This window comes from Petaurus breviceps, unplaced genomic scaffold, assembly GCF_028583685.1.
Source record: "Petaurus breviceps papuanus isolate PSGF00001 unplaced genomic scaffold, PetGlider_PUasm1.0 688, whole genome shotgun sequence".
NCBI classification, from domain to species: domain Eukaryota; kingdom Metazoa; phylum Chordata; class Mammalia; order Diprotodontia; family Petauridae; genus Petaurus; species Petaurus breviceps.
Window position 1 is genome coordinate 916,719 of NW_027186457.1, and position 5,543 is coordinate 922,261.

General features: G+C 40.4%; 1 long non-coding RNA gene across 1 annotated transcript in view; it reads left to right on the forward strand.

The window, feature by feature from the left end:
* The window catches only part of LOC138174232 (uncharacterized), a 20,394-nt gene extending 16,589 nt beyond the window's left edge, over window positions 1–3,805 (forward strand). The window contains exon 3 of the long non-coding RNA XR_011171636.1: window positions 3,597–3,805. This is a non-coding gene — a long non-coding RNA (uncharacterized lncRNA). The remainder of the gene's footprint in view (window positions 1–3,596) is intronic.
* Window positions 3,806–5,543: the final 1,738 nt, after the last annotated feature.

Consider the following 5,543-nt stretch of genomic DNA (forward strand, 5'->3'; position numbering starts at 1 on the left):
GTGTGTGTGTGTGTGTGTGTGTGTGTGTGTGTGTGTGTGTGTGATTTCCAAATGACCTGCTTCACTTTCTTGCTTTATATTTAGCTTCTTCCCCTGCCCACATTCAGTCCACCAAAAGTCATTCTACCCCCAGGCTACATTTAGTAGGAGGCAGCATGATACAGTGGGTAAATTCTGAGGCTCTGGGTTCAAATCTCACCTCAATGATTATTACGTTGTGGGCCTCCGTAACCTTGTTTACAAAATTAGGGAGTTGGAGAAAGGAATAAGCAATAGGTGTTATGCTAAGCAATTTATAGATAGTATCTCATGTGATGCTCCTAACAATCTTATTGTAACAGGTCCTATTATTTATCCCCTTTTTACTAGTGAGGAAATTGAGGCAGAGAAAAGTTTAAGTGACTTGCTGAGGGTCACATGGCTAGTAAGTATCTGAGGCAGTATTTGAATTCAGCTCTTCTTGACTTCAGACCTGGAATTCTGAGGTTGATTCCAGATCTAATCTAAGCCTAAGGAAAAAAGGTAAGCCAGTGTGACTTTAGACTGAAGAATCTAGTTGGCTTCAGGTAGGGAGTCTCTTAGGCCTGGGCTAGCTCTGGATAACTTTTGGCAGAGTTCTATGGTTCTCCATGGGGTACCAAAAGTTCTGATATGGTCTGGAGTTCATATGTATGAACTTGGGGTAGCTTTCAGTATGTTTTATATCTATCTGAATTCCTATTCACCTGTGATGAGGTAACTAGTATTTTTTTTAATTAGGTTACCTCAGACATAATTCTATTTAATTCAACATGTATTTAGGCAGAAGCCTGGGAGGTGTGGATGTGGACATATGATTCTAGGTTAAGAACAGCATCCTAATGGACCAATGAACAAACTTTCCATTTCTTAGCTTGTGTCTTTCCAAATTTTCTCTTACTGGGTTCAAAGATAGTCTAGTTGGCAAACTCTGGAATGCCTTCAGAAATGATCAAAATTACAAATACTCTCTACCCAGTTCACCCCCAACTTTACTGAAAACCAGGGAACTATCTTCTCCCATGGGCTAATTTTCTTTCTTTCTTTTTATTTTTTTTTAAGCAATCAGGGTTAAGTAACTTGCTCAAGGTTACACGGCCAGTTATTTATGGGTGTGGTGCTAAGTATCTGAGCCCGGATTCAGTCCCAGGTCATCCTGACTCTGGGGCCAGTGCTCTTACTCACTGCGCCACCTGGTCCCCCCTCATGGGCTAATTTTCTTACTCTCAATCTCAAACCCCAAACTTATTTTCTTAGACAAAGATCAATGTTAATGACTATGGAGTTTATAGCAGAATCAAATAATAAAGAAACACAGGTAAACTTTTAAACAAGGTATAGCTGCAATGGGGAAAGAGCTGCTGATTGACTTTGTTTTTTGAGTCAGTAGGTGCTGATCCAAAGAGTGCTTCAAACTCTGAATAACTCTTTTGGGGCTCCACATCTAAGCTCTCTCTCTCCTTAAGTATTACATGAAAAATGAAGATAATTACTATACTAATTGTCTCAGCTGAGGTTTCTGTCTGGTCCTAGCTCCAGTATATTCCTCTGTCATATGACTTTCTCTCCTCTTGGTAAATCTTTCACGTGCTCACATGCTTGTGTTTCACCATGTTCATTCTTGGTACCCTCAAAACCTGGGAGAAAGTCCTTTCCTTAAAGCCACTGGAAAAATGAATCTACTGCACAAACTGAACTCTTTTTAGAACTGCTGACTGTCCCATCCCATGATTCTTTCACCCTCTTAGCAAAGTGCTCCAAAGATCCTGGGATCCCGGTTGTCGTCAACCTAGAACTACATTTATTAAGCAATTGCTTTGCATAAAGCATGGTAGTGGGTCCCAAATGGCAGGCTATTTCAGAGTGCACTTAGGGGTACCAAATGTATTAGGTCTTCATAGCCTTAGCTAGCTCCTCCCAGATATTCAAAGCCCTATATTACTGCAGGATTATCCTTATATATCAACCACTTTCTCAAAAGTACCAATCAATGAAAAGAAAACACATTAACTTTCAACAAAGCCATTCTAAGGAATTTCCATTTTGCTGCTTGATGGGATTTGGTTTTGAATGTAAAATAAGGGTGGCAGGGAATCGGCCAGCTATGGGATAGTGGGCAAAAGCACTGTCAGAAGATAGAGGGGTTGAATCCTGGTTCTGAGAACTTTGAGCAAGTCCCTTAACCTTTCTATATCTGGGTTTATCATGTTCTAAATAGAAAGGGATCATTGTGTTGGGCAGCAGCAAACAAAAGAGGAGCCATGAAGTTTTGTTCCTGGGAAATATGCACAAATTGTGGTAGGAATGTGGAAAGGTGCCTGGTCTTCTTTACCTATCTTTTGTTCTTGTCCTGATTTCATTTGCATGCCAATCAGAGGATCTCTGGAGTGGGGCTCACTTCAGTGCCCGAACCTGTGGGTTTTTTGACAGAGTTCTACAAATAGGTTTTGGGGCCACAGTACGCTAATCAGGGATATAAGATGAATTAAATTACCCTGTAAGTTTTCTGGCACTAAGAATTGAAACAGCACCAACCACAAGCATTTAAAAGTTTTTTTTTTTTTTTTTGTCATGGACCCCTTTGGCTCAGCCTAAATTTCCTCTTCTGAAAATTGATGATTGTAAGCTCCTTGAGGGCAGGGATTGTCTTTAGATTTTTTGGCAGGTATCCCCAATGCTTAGCACTGTGCCTAGAACATTGAAGGCACTTACTAAATGTTTGTTGAATTGAATTGGTTGAGGTAGTTGAATAAAATAAAAAGTCTTTAAAATAGAAGGTACCTCAGGGTCATCTAATCCAGCCTCTGTCTATAGGTAGGTAAGGTATTATTATCATTCCTATTTGAATGAACCCATCTTTAATGTCCAGTGCCTTCCCTCCCTATTAATTACTTCTAATTTTAACCTGTACAGTATACAGCTTGTTCCTGAATAGTTGTTTACATTAAACTGTGAGATCTTTGAGAACAGGGACTGTCTTTTGCCTTTCTTTGGAGCCCCAGCACTTAGCATGGTACATAGTAGGTGCTTAAAAAATGTCTATTAATTTACTGACTGACAGTTTTGGCATTCTATGATTTTACAATTTGCAAAGACTCAAGGACTTTTCTAGAACTGGGTTTTGGGGGTAAATCACCTGGGCCCTCAGTTGGTTGCTATGAGAAGCGTTATGGAAAATGTCTTGCTGCCAACAGGCTGGAAACTCTGGTGTTTACAATTTTTTTCTTGCTAAGCCCAGGAACTAAGAGAGATCAAGTCAATGGAAAATGTCTCTTCTGCTAACAATCAGGAAACTAAGAGAGATTAGGTACCTTATATGGAGACTTCTCACTTCTTTCTTTCCTCTGGCTTCTGCCAATATTAGAATCTTTTCTTTCCAGCCCTAACCTTTGGTTTCACTCTCTTCTGGGCACCACCCTCCTTTATCATTTTCTCTTTTTATTTTTGCCAGTGAGCCCCTCTACAAATCGGAGCTTCTCCATTAGATGTCCTGTGGGATGTGTTGGAGTGGGGATCTGCAAGAAGGAATTCCCTTTGACTTTTATAAACTTTATTTATTTTTTTTTTTATGTTGCCAGACTCCTCCTGCTTTGGACCCTGGAGGGAAGAGGATGGGTCTCTCCTTTCAGTGCCACACAGACCTCAGAATAACCACCACATCTAGTTAAACATTCCTCTCCTCTCCCATTGGTCTCATGGAAAAGTCTTGTTGGGGAAGAAAACAACTAATATTCTTAGGGATTTCTTTTCTGTGTTCTTTGCAGTGAGTGAAATAAAGAGACTGATTTAGAGGAGATAAGAAAGGCCACTTTCTTCTTTAAAAAATATGCTTTCCCTATAGAACTTTCTTTTGTAACTAAGAAAAAACAGCTAAGCAAAAGAAAAAAAAATGCTCAGCAATAACAACCTCATAGCAATTTGGCATAGCGCCATATTCCCCATTCTGTGTCCATTGCTGCTACTTTTCTACTAAGAAGAACATTACTCCTCTGGCACCGAAGAACCATTGCATTTAATCAGAATTCTGTTGTCTTTTAATGTTGTTTCATTTACATTATGGTGATCACTGGGTGTACGGTTCTCTTGGTTTTGCTCTCTTCAATCTGCATTTGTTCATATAACTCTTGAGGGAGGGGGAAGTCACTCTCCCGGAGCTATTGTCTGCAAACAGGTCAGAGGAGCTCAAATGTTCAACAGTCTTTTCTTATGTTTTCTTCTTATGGTGTTCAATGCCATTAAGCAAAAAGATCCTTTTTGGAAAGACTTTACTGTAAGGCTCTTGTCTAAATTGTCTAAAAGTGAAGGGTTCTATTTTTGCCAAACGTTTCTGAACCTTTGCTCTAAAACACAGGGACAAGGAAGGCTATTTATCTATACACTAGCACCCCCAGAGTGTGTGTCAGAGCACTGGTGTTGTTCTCATAGAAAAGGAGTGAAACAGTCTGGTTTCTGGTCGTTAGGGACTGCACTTTGAGATCACAGTCAATGATAAGTTCACGGAAATTAATCTGTCAGGTTTGTTCAGAATAGCTGCTTATTTATCTGTCAAGCAATCCACCTTCATCCACAGCCCTCATCCCCGCACTACAATCCACTCCAGGATGACAGCTTGAAACAGCAAGCATCCTTTAATTTTGACTAAAAGGAAGTGATGCTAATCTTAGTTCTGTGGCAACCCAACCATTTGAGAGGAAGAGAAAAGTGCTTCTTGTGGGAGACTGATACCCTGAAGGGGTGAGTGGTTGGTGTGTACTGCTCTTTCTTCTCTCCTTACACTCTCTTTCAGTGACCTCATCAACTCCCATGGCTTTAATGATCTCTACACAGATCACTCCCAGATATACGTACTCAGGCCTATCTAATCTCTTCCCTGAGTGCCAATCCTGCACCAACAACTACTTGTTAGACATTTCAAGCTAGATGTCTTAAGTATCTTAAACTCAAGCATCTTAAACTCAACCTGTTCAAAACAGAAATCAGCTTTCCCCTCAAACCCTTTCCTCTTCCAAATTTTCCTTTTCTGTTGATGGCACCATTATTTCCCCAAGAAACAAGGTTTATACTTTTAGACCCACCCTATAATCCTACCTCCAAAGCAACTTTCATTTGTCCCATTTCCTCTACATGCCCATCCACTGTCCTAATTCAGTACCTAGAGTAAGTCGGCTCCTAACTGGCTTCCTTCCCTCCTCTCTTTAACCCATCCTCCATACAGTGATTTTCCTAAAACACAGATCTAATCTTGTCACTACTTAAGGAAATTAATTCAGGCTATTCACTGGAAGGTCAAATACTGAAGCTGAAGCTTAAATACTTCGGCCACATAATGAGAAGACAGAACTCATAGCAAAAGACCCTAATGTTGGAAAGATTAGAGGCAAAAGGAAAAGGGGATGGTAGAGGATGAGATGGATAGATATTGCCATGGAAGCAAGGAATATAAGCTTGGACACACTTCAAGAGATAGTGGAGGATAGAAGGGCCTGGCGTGCCATGGTCCATGGAGTCATGAATAGTCAAACATG